We start from the raw sequence: 22,043 nt of genomic DNA, 5'->3' as shown, positions 1-22,043 counted from the left end.
CAAGAAGTTATGTAGGATGTTTATGGTTTTCATTCGCAAAATACATCTTGCATTAAAATCTGTTTTGATTTCAACGCAAATGCCTGGAAGACAGAATTGCCTCAATTTCGTAATTTATATGTGGAATTAGAAATTTACATATTAATGGTGGATTTGTTTAATGTTCAGGAATCCTCTGCTGCTTAATGATGTCACAAGCAGGACCAACGATGTCTACCTGGTTTAGTTTCAATAATACATAAGAATATAATATATTTATTTTATATTTAGACTGAATGACGCACAAATGTTTTATGTCCGTATTTTTTTGTATTATTAAAATAAAAAACCTCCCGGAATTGAATATTTTTGCTTATTCGTGTCCTTTCTTCTGCTCAATAAATAAACTGAATGAAATTGTTTTTATTCATATTTTAGAAAGGATTCTTAAGGATTCAGTCTTCCGTGTGAAATGTGTGCGTGGATAAAATATACGCTAAATGGGAACATAAGATATAAATACGAGAGAAGAAAAAATAATCCCTTTTATCGCACAATGAAAAGACGAAACCCAAAAATCAACTTTCTAGCATTGTTAGAAATGCATAACTTCCTGTGAGGAAGAAGGATAATTTGTCTGCTATAAACTTTTGTATGGAAGAAAAAATCGTCGTTCTTAGATGAAAGTCGTTTTTCATTGTCAATAAATAATTGTTTTATGAATAAAAACTTGAGCAAGTAAAAAGGATTTTCAAATGTGAGATTACAAAGGTACACCCGAGTTAACTTTACTTTGAAGCATTAAATCCGGATTAACTGAAGAACAGATGGGTTTGATGTTTTATAGAGTACTTAAGATCATTCCACATTCATTTGATTACCCCCTAAAAAACACTTCTTTTAAAATTTAGTGATTTATTTCCAGAGTTAATAAATTCTTTAAAATAAAGTGTTTTAAGTAAATCAGAAAAATTTTAACATCTTCTTTAAAAATTCCAGCGCAATTAGAACAAAAATAATAGAAGCATTCCCAAAGGAGTACTTAATCCTTTTTAACGATACATCCAATACTTGGGATAATCAGACACTTCTATCGTCTATTCTACTTGTCGAGATTGGTGTATCCTTCAATCGTGTGCCTAACAATTCTACAAAGAATACAATAATTTATCTAAGGAAATAAATACATTTCTGCACTTAGAAAAAAGGATTGAAGAGAAAAAGGATTGTTAATTTATTTATAAATATTTTAAACTTTTTGAAAATTTGAAGAAAAAAAGATTTATTTTTAATATTGGTAAAGAATTTTATGTGAAGTCTTGATTGTTGGTAAATATAATCTCAAATTGAACTTGGTTGTTTTCATTTTCTATAAGTTGAAGAAAATTTGAAGCTACGTTCCCATAAACTCAATATGAAACATGGACAACATATCAAAGTACATTTTTCTTAAGTTCATTTCAGTGTACTTGATGTACTCATATGACTCCTCCTATCACGTAGAAAGATGATACTTTCAAAAAATTACCCACTTAAACTCGTGAAGGTACCCAAGACTTGAGTTATTGTAAAAAATCCAGCTCCTATTTCCATCCAACTGAAAAAATGTCATGTTTTACTGTAATCTACCTTAAATTTGAGACATTCATTCTTATTTTTGTGTTATAGATTTCTATAAGTAGCTTCACATTCGCACATCTTACCATCAGTGTACTGTTTATTTTGAACATGGCTGACGGATGTTATGAAGCCAAATTTAAATCAATAAGGACTTGAAGTATTTTTTGTTTTTGTCTCCATGTTGATTGAAATCGATCCGTAGGATTAAAGGCGATAAATTGCGTACTTCACATAGAAGTTAAGTTTTTCATCTAAAATATAAGTCACTGAATTACTGAGTTGTCAACGGGAAGCCAATAAAATATCATTTTTTGAAATGGCAATCAAAATGTTAACGACAAAATGAAAGAAGTAAAAATATCTCTCAATGGATATTTTATCTGAATTGTATAAAATCTTTTAAAGGAAAATAAAAAAATAAAATATTCAATGGGATTGGAACAACAATATTATTTTTTAACTATTGATTGGATTGGTATTATACTAAACTGCTATAATGGGCAATTCAATAATAGCAATCAATGGTGTGGATCATTTAAAGAAAACATTGTGTACTTTATAAAATATGTAGGTTGTCTCAAATTATGTTTTGTATTTACTTTAAATCTTAAACACATGTTTTCATTTATAACAATGTTGAGAAGCCAATTTATGTTACAATTTATTGAACAAAATAAGACAAATTGTGATGAAAGTAAGTTGTGGAAGAAGAGTGAACTATTTGTATTCTACAGAATCAAGATTTTATCATTTTCTATTACAAACATTTTGAAACAATAGTGTAATAACTCTAACCTTGTATTTTTAGGAGAAGAATATCATGACGTTTTTTAGCCTTCATACTTACCCAAAGTTAAAGTACTTTTTGTTTTGTTTTGGAAATCAGAAATTTAAAATATTTGGGAAATCGACATGATGATATTTTATTGTTTGTTTTGTTATTTGAAATGTCTTTTATGAGTATTTTGGAATTAAAAGATTCCATTTCCATTTCTTCTATACACGTGGTGAATTTGGAATAATAAAAATCATTGTAAACATATAATGAATGAATTTTGTTTACAATTTGTTACAAAATGAAACATTTTTACGATTGCGATCTATTAAAAAATACTGTATCAATGACATTAACTATAATAAAAAATCGATACATAAATTTTGTCTTGCTTTAATTTCAAATAAAATCGAAGAAACATATAAAAAATAACATAATTCTTGAGCCAGATTTTTATGATTATCGTTAGCTCATTTTAAAAAGCTAAATATAAACAATGTATTATGGGATCGTTTTTTATTGAGTAAATGACGTTAAAAAGTCTGCAGGCACAAATTATTTAGTTTACAATTAAATTTATTGCTGAATTAAGAAATAGCAAAACAATTACGAATTATGTGGAAGAGATACAAACTATTATTTACTGCCTCAGTTTCGTCAAAATTGAAAAATTTCGGTCTCGTCTCTGTTTTGGTCGTGATTTTTTCTCATCAGTTGTTTCATCAGTGGTCTCAAAATCGAAATTTTTAGAAGTCGAAATCGGAGCCATTCTTTAATGACAGTTAATGGAGTTTTCTAGTAGTAGTTTAATTAAAAAACAAATTAAAACATTTGCAGGTTTGTATAAGTGTAATTTTATTTCATTTCACGAATTGTCTCTTTTATTTAGAAAAACAATCTAAGACACGAAAAGACCGAAGAAACTCTCCGAAAATGTCTGTACACTCGTCTCGGTTCTACGAGAATTCGTATATCCCAGAATTTATTTTTAGTTTCAAAAATGGGCTTATATTCAGACATATTCTTTATAAAAGCGATTTTTTTAAAGTAATAGCAAAGTCTTTTTAAAAAAACATAGACATTTTTTAAATGTATGAAATCTTTATTTTAATCTATAGTACGGTCCATATAATTTAATGTTTAAAGATTATTTCATGCAAATGTTGACCTTGCTTGCGCCTCAAATGGTCCACCCGCTTAGTCCAATTTTTGGCTTACTCTTCCCAACATTTCGGTCGGTATCTCACGAATAAATACTTCAATGTTGTTGAAGCGGGTTCGTCTGTATAGACATGAGCTTTAACATAGACCCACGCAAAATTGTCCAAAAGCGTTAAATCGCACGATCTAGGCGGCCAATTGACCGGCCCCGAACGTTTAATAAAGAAATCGCCTTTTAATAAGTCCATTGTTGTTCGTGCTCTGTGGCATGTGGCACCGTGTTGAAACCACATGTCATGCAAGTCAAATTCTTGAATTTTGGGCAAAAAAAAAGATGGATATCATCTCTCGGTCGCGTTAACCATTCACATTTACGATTTGCATCATCTTTGAAGAAGTACGGTCCAATGATGCCACCAGCCCATAAACCACACCAAAATGTGACTTTTTGTGGATGTATTGGTAGCTCTTTCAATGCTTCTGGCTGATATTCACCCCAAAATCTACAATTCTGATTATTTGCGTACCCATTGAGCCAAAAATGAGCTTCGACGCTGAACACAATTTTTCGGTAAAAAAGTGGGTCTTCGGCCAACTTTCCAAGAACCCATTCATCAAAAATTGTACTTTGCAGTAGGTCGTTCAGCTTCAATTCTTGCACCAGCTGTATTTTGAAAGGCATCACACTTAAGTCCTTCCGCAAATTTTCCACGTTGTTGAGTAATAGAAGACCTATTGCTGCGAACGGCGACCAATCGATAATTGATGGTCATCATTAACACATCAGTTTTCACTCTACGTAAGCATGTTGGTTGCTTTATGTTCAACAATGTAAATTTGGTGCAAAATTTAGTCACGAATAACCGTTTCTGTGGGTCGATTAAACTGACCATAAAATGGAAGAAGTGCGCTATGAACTTTCTTAACAGAACACGCATTTTGAAAATAAAATTCAATAATTTGCAAGAGTTGTTTGTTCGTAAGACGATTCTCGGCTAAAATATAGACCAAACTCAAGATGTTTGACAGTGAAACAAAACACGAAACGTACATCAGCTGTTTAAACTAGTGTTTCCAAAAAATATAAAAGCTTAAAAATCACCATTTATAAGCAGATTAAGACAGTAAACAAATTTGCTGGGATTTTTAAGTTGCTCACAGTTCAATATTTTTTGCCAAATTATAATACAAAACATTTTCTTAATAATTATATTGCTGTTGCTCGAAAATAATGCCTAGTGGGCCACGTGACGGAAGGCAACTTAAGTTGTTAGCAAGAGTAAACTCTTAGATACTTTAAGTTGCTAGCAACTTAGTTGCTCAGAAGGCCCTAGGTCTTAATTTTGCACATACAAAAACGGTATTCTTAATCATTATTTAAGTCCAAAACAAGAAAAACACACAACGTGTGTCAAAAAAAGAGACTAATAGACCAATTATGGCTTGAGTTTTTAGAATTTGTTCGACAGTTCGGTTAAAGCTATAATTGAAATTTCTGTTAGTGAAACAAAATTTCCCATAATTTACTACTCCATTGGAATCAGACATTTGAGGTTAGATTTGACATTGAAAGTTAAATAAATATAAATGTAAATACGATTTTGTTCCGAATTGTTAATTCCAAAATAAGCTGTTCATTGAGAACAATCTTATCATTGAAAAATTAAAAATAAACTAAAAGAATAATTCTGGGTTAAATAATAAATTTGTTGGTAAAAAATTGCAACTCATACCCACGTTTTTTTGGCATTCTATAAACAGTATAGTAGAAAATTCCCAAGAAAACCCATCGGCAGTAGCTACATTTTTGTATTTAAGAATTGGTACAACTGAAAGAAGATCTGTCAGAATAATTATAATAAAAAACACAAATAGAAGAAAGTTTTGTGAAAATCAAAAGTTAAAATTAAAACTATTAATACGACAATTTTTAAGAAGAAATGGTAAAAAAACTTCTGTAAATTGAGATTCTATAAAAAAAGATTATTAAATAATTGCAGCTTTGACATAAAATAAAAACTTCAAGAAGGGGGTTTGTTCATGGACTACTACATTAACATGTGGTGTTGAAGCAAGCTTGAAGCTCACCTCAATTCTTATATATACAACTGAACCGAGTTGAAATGAGCTTAATTCGACTCGATTTCGGTCGGGGATCGGCGTCGAGTCAAAATTTGTGAAGAAAAGTCTGTGTGGCAGAGTTGGTTTTACAGATAATGCATTATGGTCCGTTTATTTGCATGTTTGGGTACAATAATGCACATGGAGTGGGTATCATATTCTTATATGGTGCTGAACTATTCAGTTCTTCATTGTTTAACTCGAACCAAACTATCTCACTTGCACTTCATAAGAAACATCAAAACAGCATTTGCATTTTAGAAAGTGCTGTCAAACTTAATCATTTTTAAATCTTTTTGTTCTGTGGAAACACCAAAAAAATGTATTTAATCTTAATTGAGATAAACCTTTGGTGGAAACATAGCAAAATTAATTATCGTTTCTATTGTTTTCTCTTGCAAAATAAGCCAAGTTAGTCCATTTCCATTAACAAAACTAAATAATATCAACAGTAACATATTAATTTTATTCCCCATTGGAAAACACATGATTAAAAATACACAACTACTCAACGAACACAGCCATCGATATACAAATGCAATATGAATCGTACCAAAATTTTGGGAACGAAATCATATAAGATCCATTCGAGACTCTTAAAAATGTAAAAACCCCATCCGTAGTAAGATTTTACGTTAACTTTTATTGGTAGTATTCATACTGCGGATATTGTTTTTGTGTAAAATCTGGTGCAGGGAATTGACTTCACAGGAGCTACCTTCACAGGGGAACTAACTCCACCACTAGTGGGATTTAATTTAACCTTTTTTTGGTGATGTTACTTCCCACTGAAGGTGGCAGATAATTTCACTTTTTTGTGGGAATGAATTTCACTTTCATGTAAAGTTAACATAAGTCAAACAAAACAATAATTGATAGCATGGCGTACTAACAGCTAGGTATCTAAGGGGGGGTATGCTGCCCCCCTGTAACCTCCCTGCTTGGGATCACTATAGGATTTGGGCTGGGTGCGAGTTTGGGTATATACAAAGACTTCACAAAAAAAAGTGAAATTAATTCCTACTAGTGGTGAAGTTAGTACCTATGTGATGGTAGTTCCCGTGAAGTTACTTCCCTGCACCGTAAAATCCTTTTATACTATTTATAGGTTTTTTTCAACAAATTACGGGTATTATCTCCATTTTAATATCAAATATGATAAACTTGACTTTCTTAAGCACTTTTAAATGTCGAAACAAAATGTTCAATAATAAAAATCAATGATAGCTTCAAGATGTCAACTAGAATTGGTTTTGATCATCTTAACCAATCATTGAAAATTTTTTGGCAGGTTGTTTATAAAAATCATTTAAAATTTCTGTCAAGAACAAAATTTCAAAATTGAATTTTACCGAAAAATTTTTACTGACAGCAATTTGTCATTGAAATTGTGTATAATTTGAACAAACATTTGTGGAACTATTCGTTTTACTTTTGCATATTATATGAGTTTTAGGTGTCTGAAAAAAAATTACATTTTTAGCGGAAAATAACTCTTAATTAAACTTCTTTAATTTAAGATTGATCAGTATATAATTCTCTTTCTTAATCAAAAGGAAACACTTTCAAAAATCCATTTCCGGATGATTTCAATGATTGCTCTTAACTGTTCCCTAAGAGAAGTGTTTCAGGTAGGTACCCTACGCATTTAATTTTTGAGAACTAAAACATGAAGTGGAATTTCATACAGAAGGAGCAAGTGGGATACAAAAATGACAGTTATACCCATTCAAAAAACTATGCCTAGTGCAGTTTTTTTTCAACTTATAATTTGAAAAATTAAATCAAAGTGATACTTTGCACTCTTATATGATTTTGTATAAACTGCTTTTTTGTTAATGCATCAATTTGTTTTTAACCAACCCGAACAAAAGAACACATTTTTTTTTAAGTTACACTCGATAAACCAAAAATGTATTCTGTAGTGAATTTGAAAATAAAGCTTACCTTATATAAAAGGTAAAGGATGATTTAATTTCTTTGGTCGATGGAAATTTTATTATATACAAAACTGAAGGAAAAAGGTTCCGTACACAGAAACAAATCTAAGTCATATGTGTAACTGATTATTAGGATTTCTTTTGTTCAAGCTCCATTAAATATCTTAACATTTTTTTCTCATATGTATATATTACCTCAAATATATTGAAAAGACTGACAGGAGTACAAATGTTGGTGATGTTGAAACTTGTCACTTTCTTAACAAAAACATGCCATTCTTCAGTTGGTCTTATTTTTGTTAAACATATACATGAGTATGCATGTACAGACTATTCATTCAAAGTTTCCTTTTGGGAATATAAATTGCAATAAACCGAAGTAGATTCAAACGAAAAAAAGAAGGAAAACATATAAAAGACCAAAAAGATTTAAGGACAACGTTCAATTTAATTCATGAGAGTCTTAAGTGAAAAAATAAAGATAAAAGTTACAAGAAAACATTAAAGTAATTATATTTATAATGGAATAATTAATATACCACGCATACAATTTGATATGCTGTCTGGCTTTCAAAATTCAAAATACTTCAATGTTCTGAAATATGAATGTTCAACTTTCATCAGAAGTCTCACCTATCTTTGTCTACTTTCACATGAATATACAAATAAATAAATAAAATTTATTTTATGGGAAGATAATTTAATTTTGTTGAAAAAAAAACATACACATATACAAGATACAAGATAAAAAAAATGGGTGTAACATAAAATTCGTGTTAATAGACCAATTATGTTTAAAATTTGTTGACCGAATATTCTATTTTTGATTAGGTCCTTCGCTTCTTTAATGTCTCTTAAAATATGAATTAAGGGGGAAGAAAGTGTCTTTAACTACTTCCTACATCTACAAAAATATTTTACAAAGAAAATAAAAATAACTGGAATCCATATGTTGCAAGGTCAAGGCAATTTAAAGGTTTGAGAAGTCGAATTCGAAGAATTTATTTTGAGTGAAGCAAATTGCGTGGGTAAGGATTGTGTTACTAATTGTTGCTTTATCGCACAAAAGTTATACGTATAAAAATGCTGACTTATTGGGTTATTCATTTTGACTTTTTTTCGAAAGGTTTTGTATTTGTCCCTCAAATTAGAAATTATTGCAATCTATATGATCTGTGGTATTGGCAGTTTTTACATATCTGGTTTCAAATTCCTTAAAATTTTTTCTGAGGATCAATCGTCATTTATATTTCATTAAAAGAGCAGAGTGAATAACATAACATCAAAATTCGCGGAACGCAATTTCAAAAATATACAGTAGGTGATTTATTTACTATAGCCATTTTTGAAAAACATGGACATTTTTGTAGAGTATGTCTCATCAACGAATAACGTTAACGACTTCAGTTAAATTGTATTTATAGACAAATTAGGGTTTCTAGTATCTTAGAAGTGTTGCCATATCGGGAATGTTTGGAGAAAAACTTTCTCAGATATAACACCTGAAAAATAGCAGCAACGATTACCTGGAAACTCCAGTCTTTCATTAACAGTATTCTACAAAACATGTTATGGCTTTTCTAGACCAATAATATATATAATGAAGAAATGTATAGGATGATGGGTCAGGAATCCATGGACGTTACTATACAAAGGCGAAAGTGGCAGTCGATTAGACATACTCTTTGAACAGGTAATGGCTACATTACAATACGGGAATTGTAATGGAATCCACTCGCAGAAGATTCGGGAAACCTTGAAGTACTCGGAGTAAAACTGTCGAAAAGATATAGTTGAGATTTAGGAAATTTGGGGGAAGCTCAAACACATCACCGGATGATGTAGAAGCAGTTGAGACTCTATTCCCCTGAGGACATAAGTAAGAAAGAAAAAACATTGAAAGTCTTTATTTATCGACAAAAAAAAGCAGCTTAACTAATTTAATAATTAACTGCATACTTTTTGGAAAGCTATGAGCGTGATTCTCATCGTAGCCCCTTTTTGGAAGTTCATGTCGTCATGAAAGTTTTATCATCTCAGCATCTGGAGCCATTAGGTGAACGTATTCATTGTGAAAAACTGGAAACACTATAATCGAATTTCGAAATTTTAATGATGCAGGAATTTAGGGCTCGTTGTTGCTAATTTAATAGTCTAATGCTGACTTGGTTCCAAAAACCCTTCCTCAGCTTGAGGTGAAGCTGGAAACACTATACCTGAAGGTTCAACATTTTTAAAAATTTCACGATAAGGATATTTATAGGGCTCAAGTTTGCGGAACTCCAGATTGGTTTTAGAAGCAATAACCCCTAAAATTAAGTCACAAATTTGAAGTTTTTCGATATTATCTAAACCAAACGAAATTTTAAAACACTAATGATGGGTTAATTTAGGCCTAACAAATGACTGAACTTGAAAGCAAAAATAACTCGCTTAATTTTACGAATTTAATTCGTAATTCTTTGGCAACGAAATTTATGAGTGTTTCAAATGTCTTTGCTGTAGTTTCACTGGTTCACACTTTTTAAAAGATTCAGTTGTCTTGAATTCGAATCTGGCCTTTGAAATTCTTTATCATATCAGGTTTCTGAAATAAGTTCTTTTAAAGTGATAAAAAAAACAAAAACTAGGTGTTTTTGTGATTATTTTGTAAAGCAAAAATCTTTGTCTTTTACAGCTTTTATCATTTAAGAATTGTATTTAGTTTCTGAAAAAAAGTTAAGAGTCTTTATTTGAATATATGTGAACTTTTGAGGTAACCTTGAATTTTATGCGTTCATAGTTTGAAAAAAAAAAAATGCGTTTTGGAAATAATTTTTAGAAATACGATTTTTACTTCTGCACAAATTTAAAAACGAGTAACAATAGATTCGTTACAAGAACACAAATTACTCTCATTTTGACATTTTCTGTTGGAAACCATTTGGAATAAATGGTTTAGCGTTTCTTTAAGAGAAAAACTACTTCATGTTTCTTAGAACGCCTCAAAACCCTTTCAAAATGTTTGTATTCGAATTTTTAAAAGTGGGGTTTAAATTAAGGTCATCAAAATCCATTGGGAAAGTTCAGTTTGATTGCCAGGAAGAAAACTTAAACAACATGTGAAATTTTAAAGCGGTCATGATATGTACTTTTATTTATTCATCAATATTCGATTAACTAAGTTCTTCTGAACACTTTATGAATCCAGGAAAATATATGTTTAGAATTTTCCTAAAAATAATATCAACTAAATTCAAAGTAAAAAATTAAAATTTTAATTAATTTATTGCAAACGAAAACCTCAAAAGCGAGTTATTTCATTGACCTATACTCAACATTCCTGAAAAGAAAATGTCTCCAATATATTTGACCAACGAAACGTTAACAAAAATCATGTTTACATAGATATATGAACATAAATTCCATTTAATCATTTTTAATTCTTTTTTGTATAATCTTTCTCTCTTCTCTATTTCTGGGTATAGAATTTTAACTTCAAAAGGTTTACTTTACTTTGAAGGGATGAAGTTATTGAAAACATAAAAAAAGGTACATAGTTGAAAAAAAGGGAAGGTGTGTATATCTACCTTTCTATTTGAAAGTATAGAAAAAAAACAAATTTGTCCTCCAACCTTTCCTAACCTATTGGTTGGTTCACCTTTAATTCTGTTTTCAAAAAAATACATTCCATAAATCCACCGATCCAATTTAAAGATAAAGCTTTTTTTTGTTGTTGTTGTTTTTTTCTGAACCCTAAAAAACACAACCAATTCAACCCAAAACGTTTGGCCAATAGAACATTGTGACATTCATCATAACAAAAATGATGATGACTTGTAAATTTGGCTCCAATCGGGACAACAATTACCTATAATAACATAGTACAGTGTAACAGTGTATAAAGGTCGTGGGAGGTGGTGATCCTAGAGATGGGAATAGTGGCTGGAGTTTTGTATATATGAGGTCAGTAAATTCACGCCGATTAAGCAAGCTTTTGCGTTTTTAATTAAAATAAATTGTGGGCGCCATGCCATCGCGTCAACGACACAGGAAAATAAACTATATACCACCATAACAATGTCGTTTAAACAATTCATGCAAATTGGAATTTTTAAATCGGCTATACTGTATATTGACTGTTTTCATTGTGGTGTTATGGATTTGATTAAAGCTTCAACAACCATTAAAAAGGTTTGTTGCTGGGACTAAATCAAAAATAATTCGGGGTATTTTTAGATGAGAATTGATTTTGTGTCTGTGTTTTTCGATTTGTCTCTATTTAATTACGTATTATTTATTTCCATATTTTGGATCTTAAATAAAAGAATGGATAAATAAAATTTGTTATCATGTTTCAAAATAAATATTTACAGTTACATTATATGTTTGAAATTTTATTGAAGGAAAATATTTATTTATAAAATTTCAATACTAAACTAAGCTAATAAGTTTTGTTTATATTTGGATTTTATTATAATTAAAACAAAAGATTAAAATGAATGGGACAGAATTACAACTTCTATCGAAATTAATACAACGTTTAAATTAAACTTAATGAAAGGATAAAAGTCAGTAGTTTTTGATTTCAATCTTATGAATAAGAAAATGAATCTATTAGGTTAATAAGTTAGAACCGAGAATGCAAAGACTTCAAATGAATGCAAAGAATACAATCAAATGAGTGCATTCGATTAATTACAATCAAATTTAAAGTCCCAATCTTTAGGTTCGTTGAATAAAAGCAATTTTAAAGTTAAATTCAAACTTAAAGAAAGATTGAATTTAAGTAGTTTTTGACTTCAATCGTATGAATTGCAAACTGGATCTATTAAGTTCATAAATAAGAACGTAGAATGCAAAATAATGCAAAGAATTCAAGTAAATGCAAAGAATACAATCAAATGAGTCAATCATTCGATTGATCACAATCAAATGATTGGTGATTGCAAAATTTAAAGTCGCAATCTTAAGGTTAAGATTGAATGAATGCAATTTTAAAGTTGAATTCAATAAATGAATTATGATAATTACATTCCCAAGTTGCTGCATATTTTAACAAACTTGGCTGATTGTTGAAATTCAAAGTGTTCGAATTAAAATTGATTATTATAGTAAAGATATTTTAAATATGTCGTTAAAATGGGTTAATGGATCCAATATTTTTCCCAATTTTGATGGGTGATACGTAGGATTGAACTCAAACTAAAATGATATTAATATTATGTTTATCTTTTTATTTCTGACAGCAATATTTAAATCCCAAAATAATTATTGGCCAACGATATAAATGTGAACTTGCCATTAATTCAAAATATATTTTTGTCTATATACAAAGGTATTAGCTCGTAAACTTTTGAAATCACAACTGAAATTTGTGTACAGTATAAAAATATAAAATTCTATAAATATTTCGATTCAAATAGAATCCTCAGGCAAGTCCTTTTGAAGTGCTTCCTTTTTTCATTTCCTATTCGTAGATGAAAATACCAATTTATTGTGATTAATGTTGTGGAACAAAATTAATTTTTAGCGTATTTCATTTTTGAATATCCAGTTAAAGATTATTTATTTCAGGAACAAAAACAATTCTTCCTTTCAAATCGTTTTAGTTTAATGAAGTGAATGTAATAAGATATTGGTCTAATTTGTTTCCATTTTCAATACTCAAAGGCAGTATTTCGAGGAAATTAGAAATTGACTCTACCATATTTTAGTTAAATGTGTGTTGGAAATAACACTAAAACGATTTGTTTATTGATTTGAAGAAAATGAAAAGTTAAATCTAATTGGTAGTGGTTGGTGGAATGTTTTCATAGTATAATTGGATCCTTAAATAAAAGACTTTAATATTCTTCTTCAAATAAAAGTTATGAACAAAGTTGTTTGAATTACATAAATTAAATATCACCAGCAGGTGGTTTTTCCCATGAAAATGGATAAATCTCATAGAAAATTTTGACTTTGTTTTAACATTTAAATTAAGGGCTTAAGTTTCCAGTCATTTTTTTTTCGGAAAAAACAATAAAAATAAATAAATTAAATTACAAACAAAATTAATTTTCAAATAAATATTCTTAGAGTGGGTAAATAGTTTATTTATAAAAGTAAAATGTTCAAAAATTGGCTGTCTAGAGTCGTCAGTTTGACTTTCAGACATTATGAAAAGATACAAACTTTTAAAAATGGCAAGACAGAAGTGATAATTTATGAGAATTATTGTATTTTAAAATCAGATAAATTCCTTCAAAACTGGGCCAATTGGAAGTCTCGAAAAGTATCATCTAAGGTAGAGTATTGGCATAGACCTTATTTTAAACTGTAACAAAATGTTCACAAATTTTTTAGTAAGTTTTAACTATTGCAATGGTTTGTTGGAATGTATTTTAAATATTTTTATCAATAACGTAGTTAAAACTTATCAAATATCAAAAGTTGGCAGCTTCAAAATTAACATCTGCTCAAATTAGGAATTGTTTAAAATGAAACTCCTTATTGAACAAGACTTTATTTTGATAAAGTTTATTCTGGGTTTCAGTCGATGTTTTGTAACGTTTAAAATATTCTGTATGAACAAACTACTGCAGGGCAAAATTCTATGTTTCAAAACTAAGGTTGGGGTAAATTTTGTACTGCAAAATGCTTTAAATATGCTAAAAAATCATTTTTATTTTGTAAAAAGTCAAGGTATGACGTACATTTTTCACTTACCATACTCAAAAAAAACATGTTCAGGTAAATAATCTTGAACGTGTAAATGATTCTATGGGACCAATCTTTTTTGTACTAGAACTGTGGCGAGAGTTCTTAAGGATCTCAACGTTTATAAATCCTCTGGCCCAGATGGTATCCCCGCTATTATTCTGAAGAGGTATTCTTCCAAGCTAGCGAAACCACTGCGTAAGCTTTTCGTATCGTATTTTTTTTTATCGTATTCTTCTGGGGTCGTACGGAGAAGTTGGAAAACTGCATTTGTTCAACCAATCCCAAAAAAAAACGAGTCTCTTTCTTCCACAAATTATCGAACAAAAGCACCAACGTCTCTTCTTCCCAAGGTCATGGAAAAGCTGATTAATTATCAGCTTAAGAAATATTTTGAGAAACTTTCGTCGCAATAGGTCCACTTTTGATCTCATGGTTCATTTCACCGAACAGTGGAACAAATCTTTACATCGTTTTGGAGAAAGTAAGATTATTGAACTTATTTTCAAAAGCTCTCATATCGAAAATGCGTGCTTTCGGTATCGACGAATCTCTACTTCGTTAGATTAGAAATTTTCTTCCGAACCATTCAATACAAGTTGTTTTGGACGAATTCAAGTCTGAAACCCATATAATAAATGCTGGTGTGCCCCAGGGCTCCCTTTTGTCACCGACACCTTTCCTCATTTTTATAAATGACCTCTTGTCTGCTAGTTCTAATCCAATACATTGTTTCGCTGACGATAGCACTCTTAGCATTTCATATTCGTTTTCAGATTCACATCCTTCTTCTTCGGATGTGGAACTGCAACGGCAAAATATGACATCCTCGACGTCCTCAGAATATGCATCAGCAACCACGTTTTGTGGAGCAATCACATACGCGATGTCGCCAAAAATGCCGCAAGATGTCTAGGTTTTTTGAGTAGATGCAAGAAATTTGTATCCCCGCCTGAGCTGGCTACAATCTACAAAACCTATATACGTCCAAAACTTGAATATATTTTTCATCTCTGGGCTAATGCTCCACTAACTTATTTAAGCCTCTTGAACAGTATTCAAAGAAGACCTTTTAAATAATGATTGGTGACTTAAACATCATCAACTCTTTTAAGTCACTTAAACATCGACGAAAAGTTTCTTGTCTCACCCTTTTTTACCGTTATTATAATGGACTATGCTCTAATTCGCAAATTATAAAACAAACAAAAAATGTATTCTTAGAACCGTAACGTGATAAAGGACTTGGGTTCTAAAGTCTTTTTCACGGCTACTGCCTCTTGCGAGGAATTGACAAATCCCCCAAAAGTAAACTTGTTATGAAAAGTGCTTCTCAAATTAGCCGTTTGGATTCGGTATTAAAACTGAGGTCCCCTCCATCCCTTGATACATTGAGAGTTGTAAGTCACTAGGGCCTAGTTCTCTACGGACTGTTTGGCACCCAATTTATTTTTAATATTCTTTGGATAAACATATTTTGCGTGAGGTTTCTTCCAAACTTAAAAGCTGTTACATTGTAGTGAAAATACAGAGTTTTTGTCTTCTTTTCTTTAGTAGCGTATTTTTGTAAATATGCTTAATAGAGCATCTATTTTTAAACCATGTGCCTTACCACAATTTTATTCGAAAAAAGATACCGTTTCGATTCAAAAGTAAAGTATGATTGATTTCTCAATGTTAAGAACACCAAAAAGGAGGTTTAAGCAGATTTCCTGCTATCCACTATCTTTCATCCCAAGGTGAAACTTTTTTATCACTAAAAATATACATCAGTAACATACAGAATCTTAATCAGAAAAAGTTCTGAAAAAGGGCATTTTGACCCGCCTCCGTTTAATCACAAAAATTAACTGAAGGCATGCACATGTATCAAAAATTGGTAGTCAAAAACCACTAAGAATAAAACTTAACAGCTTACCTATCAAAACATTGATTTGTAACATTTGCAGTTATGTTTTTATAGTTTTCATGTTAAGTTTTCTTATAAATCTCTTATCTAATAAACTGGGTTTGATAAAAATAATCAAAATCTTTGATTTATTCTTCCCTTCAGGCAGTATTTGTGGTTGGTTAAGCATCAATGTGTTAAATTTTATTGGACATTATAACCAAGTATTATTTTTATTATTAATATTTATAAACACAGTTTTCAAAACACTCAAAAAACAAAATACAAACAAAATCCATTGCCTTTGGAGAATAAACTTCCTTTGGCGCTTACACAACACACACAAGACACACAAAATTGAATACACTGTCGAAGACGACGACGACTACGACCATCGAGCGTTCGAAGCGGGAAACTTATTTTGTGAATTTTGCAAAAATAAACGTTAACTCCTCAAGCAGACAGTTGCTCAATATCCTGTGATAACGTTTTGATTGAGGAGCTATCTGCGTAAGTCAATAAGCCAAAGGCCTCAAACATAAATACACACTAGGTACACATTTTGTCCTTCCCTGTCTCTGACGCAATTTCGCTTCTTTATTTTGTTTTCCTCCAAAGAATATAAGAACACCGGTCAATGGAGTACCTAGTATCATTTGCCTCCAATAGTCGTCCTCGTGCCTGTCGTTGTATCGATGGGTATTTTAAGGATTCAATAGAAAAATAATAACCTTGCCACACACCCTTGTGAGCTCCTAATCACCTACTTTGAGTTGGAAGGCGGAGGCGGCGCGACGGCGGCGGCGATGGCGGCCGGCATTGCTGTGGGTCTGATATGAAAAAAAATATATGCCGCACTCCGCATCCGCACATTTAACAAGTGTATCTTCTAAGCTAAGCAAAGCAACCACTTGTTCGGCATCGGCATTGGCATCGGCAGCATGACATTGGAAGTCGAAGTATATTTTAGTTGGTATCTTGAGTTCACCGGGTAAGGAACATATTTTGTCGGCAAGTTGCTAAAAAGGTCTTCTCCAAGGATAATAATGTTTCGTGCGAGTCTCTCTCGATGTTTGCCAAGCCTTCTTCTTCGCACTCGTCGTTCTTTGTGAACTAAAAGTGGTTACATTGGAATTTAATATTGAATTTAAAAGAATGTTAGTTTTTCGCTACCAATAAGTTTTTTTCTTCTTGAGAATAAAATTGGATACAATTTAAATAACCCTTGGGTCTGTCGGTGGCGCGTCAATCGTGGGTGTGAACAAAATTTTATAAAAAAAGAGTGTTCATTTAGCTTACTTACGTTACGTATCGCTTGTGGGAATAAACCAAGCTGTGTTTGTTTTTTTGTTATTTTTTTCGAACATATTATAGACGGATCAAGTGTATGGAAGAATGTGCGAAATCTAATTAGCGCAGACGATAACTTTCGGATTAGGACTAAGCTTAAACGGATTATGGAAGGATAAGTGAGTTAACGTCATTTTATACTTTGGTAATTTAATGAGTTGAATCTTTGAGATAATATGGTGGATGCGGAATCGTTTTCGTTTTCGTCTTTGGTTTATTTTCCAATTAATTTGGTGGGATTTTATCAAAGAGTGCATGGATGATAAAGCATTATGTAAGAATATGAAGCTTTTCAAAAACTCTTTATAAAAGGACCTTTTCTATAGGTGTTTTGTCTAGACTACTGCAAGAAGATCAGGGAATATTTTAAGGTAAAATATTTAGTGTTTTTTTTATTGAGTTGTGAAAGAAGTTTTACCAATTTTTGACTGAATTTATTATTACATCAGTGTTTTTTTTGGTTATTCAGTTTTGAATAATTTTGCTGTGGAGAAGAGAAATCAGTAATCATTTTTAAATATTAAAATTACTAATATTTTTAAAAGAGTCGAATTGTCATTGAATGATTTGTTTTCTAGTGGTTTCGCTGTTGAATCCCAAAATTCATACTTTCCTGAGATTTCATGTCAACACCAAATCCATTTGCGCAAAATGTAATTTGCACTTTCGCGAACAAATTTCAAAAAGTATGCAATGAAAATTTAAGCTTAAACCGTTTTTTGTCGAAATATTTGGGACAGTTTTGGTCAAATTTCACTTTAAAAAATTTCTAAAAATTAAAAACACTTTTTTATTATAAATAAGATGAAATTAGTCTGAAGTCAATGTCTTTATTCGGTCTCAAGATATAAAAAGTTAAAATTAAATTTGTACATATTTTAAGGGGTATTATTTTTAAGTTTTTGATTTTTGGAAGAAAATCCGGCAATTCGAGTTTTTTTTTAACTACACCAGATGTCAAAAACGTTTTTATTCTTGTCACAAAATTATTCTGAAGGAAATATCATTTTTTGTTCTTAAAGTATTCGAGAAAAAAAATATTTTTTCCAAATGTTTAATTTGAAAAAAACACTTTCAGTTGAATGCAGTGTGAACTTATTTCCAATCTTGTAGGACTTCCTAATGTATAAAAAACATATTACAATTTAAAGGAAGTGAGTTATTATTTTTTGAGATGTTTTGGGTCAACCTAAGGCTAAATGCCTTCAAGTTGATTTTAGTGGTATTACTTATTTTTTACTTCTCATCGTTGAGGGTCCGATTTGTCCAATTGACAATTTTTACATCTCTCAACATTTCGAGGACACTAGGGACTTGAATTAAATTTTATATAATATATTTTAACTTGATTCCCAACAAGTATATTTTTGGAAAAAAATATCCAACTAATGTTTTTTTTATAAATCTAAAAAACTGGAAAAAATGTGTCACCTGTAAAATTTTATGAATAAAAAAATGTACGAATAATTTTGTGCAACGAAAAATAAGGTTTTTAACATTGAGTAAAATTTTGAGAAAATACGAATTGACTTATTTTTTTTTATAAAAAATGTCTTTTCAAAAATTAAAAATATTGGTTTGAAACATACTAATCTCACATGAAACACTGTTTTCGACATTTAAAAAAAATATTATTGTCAAAATTGAGTAACATTTGGAGACAAATCAAATGGACAATGTTCTTACAAAAATTAAAAACCTAAAAAGTATTAACAAGAGTAGGTCAAAATTGATTTTCGACTTAAATATCTTTTCAAAATTTTGAGATTTTGGCTTCATTCTAATTTTATCTTATGAGAAACATTGTTTTGAACATTCGATAAAATTTGTTTAAAAATTGAATAGAACGTTTTTTAACAAAAAATAAAAACCTAAAAAACCATTTCTAAAAGTTCGTAAAAATTGATTTTCGACTCAAAAGTCTTTTCAAAAATTAAAAATTTTAGTTTCAAACTCATATAAAATATTGTTTTCGATATTCAGTGAATTTTTGACAAAAAATACAACAGTCCGTTTTGTTTCATAAAAAAAATAAAGTTTTAAAAAAACAGTACGAAAATTTGGTAGAAATGATGTTCGGTTCTCGATATCTCGTGAACAATTGACTTTAAATTATTTTCATTCATTCAATTTGTATTTGTTTATATAAGAAATAAAAAATGCTACTAAAATTGGTAAAAATTGGTTAACGACTAAGAAATCTCGTAAACAAACTATTTTATCAAATGCAAAATATTGTTGGTAATTTTTAAATCTTTTAGAATAATTTAACTGATAACTTTGTTAACAAAACACGAAAACTTACAAACCTTTTAAGCAAGACAAATCGACAGACAGGATGAAAAGTTATCAGTCTCTTTTTTATTTCTTTTATTATAATATCCTTCACAAAACTTATTTTACGGTTTTTGAATAATCTCTTAAAATATTAAGCTATACAAATTTCTTAAATAGCTTAAATTTGAAAGCAAAAGATTACTTCTTGAAAAACTATGAAGAAGCAAGCTCTTAACTCAAAATCAAAACTACAGAAAGTTAGTTTTCAGTTAATAATTCGCTAAGAGAATAACCAAAAATGTAAAAAAGTTTGTCAAAAACCACACATTCAAAAGAAACACGAGATAACTTCTTGCTTTGATAAAAGATTCCCAAATTTCTTCCATTTTCCAGAGACGGTCAGTAGTTCTTTTTTTTTTTTGCTATCTATTCCAAAGTTTGTTCTTCAAATTAGCTGAAAATTGTCTTTGAAAAGTTCCTAAAACTCTCCAAATATTTGATTCTCTATCTCCCATCAGTACCGCCCCACTTTTGTTGGTCTTTGTTTATCTATTATTTGTGATAAAATTATAATTGCTTTGGTATTCCCTGTACCATTTACTTAATGCCAAATAACACCAAAGAATCATTTGTTTAGTTAAGCAAAGATAGGAAATAAATTAAAATAGAACTTTTGAAAACTTATCACTTAGCATAATTGAAAATATGAAATCCCAACAGCATTTAAGTTCAAAATCACGAACCGTGAAATTGTGGGCGGTAAGATATGAAAACATACAACTCAGGTTTTTGCTTTCTTCAATTCAAAACAACAACAAACAAAAAAACTAAAACAACAAGAATATGAATTATGTATTAATAATATCTGACTCAATAAAAAATGAATTTACATAAATGAAGAAGATATCGTTCATTTATACTTTGTGTGTCGATAATTTTAGTATAGTGCAAAGTGAATTCAAATATGTACATTTTTGAGTCAAATTTGAATTTCTAAGTGAAAATCTGCATATTTCTACACAACACTTTCTGATACTTGGAATTACACGATTTTTTATCTATGATTTAAACGTAAACATTGACTTTTGTTTACTGGTTTAACCTTTATCTTTCCAAAAGATCTAACAAAATGCACAAATAAAACAAAAATCATAAATAAAATATTTAATAAATGTTCTTCATAACCTTTCAAAAAATCTTAATGTATTTTAAATGGTTTTTCATGACATTTCTCAATTCTGTTGGTATTTGAATAAAAGTTATAAAATATTAAAGAACACAATTTTTGCTCTGTTTTTGAAATGGGCTCCTATGGTTTTGATATTCATACGGGTTGTTTTCCTCTTAAAAAAAAAAACATAACCCAAAAATAAAATCCCTAAAGAATTCCTTTCTAACAATACTACTGCGAATAACGCCAACGTGATAGATTTATTACAGGCACCGCTTTAATATTAGGGCCTATTCATAGATTGTTTTCTTGAATATGTATAACTGCGTCATGCGCAATCTACCTAGGATACATTTTAAATTCTCACAAAATTTATGGTTGGGATATCAAACTCCACCATTGAGACTATTTAAAGCGGAAAAATGATCTATTTATGGTCTATCAATTCTTAGAATTATAATCTTGAAAAAATATTTGTATCCCAAGTTTCTGTTGAAGTTCTTTGAGCAACCACCAACAACCACTTAATTACACTTTCTTTAATTCAATTGAAAATAAACACTTTCATTAAAAACAAATCCTTCAAAACAAGAACGTGTATTTAATTTGAATGTTTGTCACATTTTCGTGAGGGTCTCTGTGACGTATACGCACTTTTTTTGTCATCCACAATGCTCGTATTTAATTTTCTTTTTATAGCTTCCCATTAAGAAAAACATCAATTATTTTAAATTGTTCCCACTTCATTGTAAAAGAATGTTGTTTTGTTTGGTGCAGCTGTTGAGGGAATATTTTTTCTAGGGAAATGTTGGAAAACATTTTCTACACACTTTTTTGTGGCACGTCCAAATCGAGTGACATTACCCATGCCGAGACGTTGAGCTTAAAACGTTTCGAAACGATGCGATTGAGATGTGTTTCCACTAAAAACCACGCGATAAAACAAAACGTATTAAGTTAGTCTTTTTCACTTAGAGATCTTCTTAGAAGGAAATCGAGCGGAGGTGGAAATGGTATCGTATCCAAAGAAGTAAAATACAAGTATTTGATAATAAATCTCCTCCTGCCAGTCAGTCAAAA

The 22,043-nt window shown here is 30.2% G+C and overlaps 1 protein-coding gene across 2 annotated transcripts in view; it reads left to right on the top strand.

Moving 5' to 3' along the window:
- Window positions 1-16,951: 16,951 nt before the first annotated feature.
- LOC129948219 (neuropeptide Y receptor type 2) overlaps window positions 16,952-22,043 on the top strand; it is a 42,899-nt gene continuing 37,807 nt past the window's right edge. The window contains exon 1 of one of the 2 annotated variants that reach the window (XM_056059127.1): window positions 16,952-17,634. The gene's annotated coding sequence lies outside the window, so the exon portion shown is untranslated. Of the gene's footprint in view, window positions 17,635-17,661; window positions 17,887-22,043 lie in introns of those variants that run through there. The other variant, XM_056059128.1, reaches the window with a different exon arrangement.

The sequence above is a fragment of the Eupeodes corollae genome, chromosome 2 (assembly GCF_945859685.1).
Source record: "Eupeodes corollae chromosome 2, idEupCoro1.1, whole genome shotgun sequence".
Taxonomy (NCBI): Eukaryota; Metazoa; Arthropoda; class Insecta; order Diptera; family Syrphidae; genus Eupeodes; species Eupeodes corollae.
Note: the sequence above shows the minus strand (reverse complement) of the source record. Positions and strands in the feature narration are given on the sequence as shown.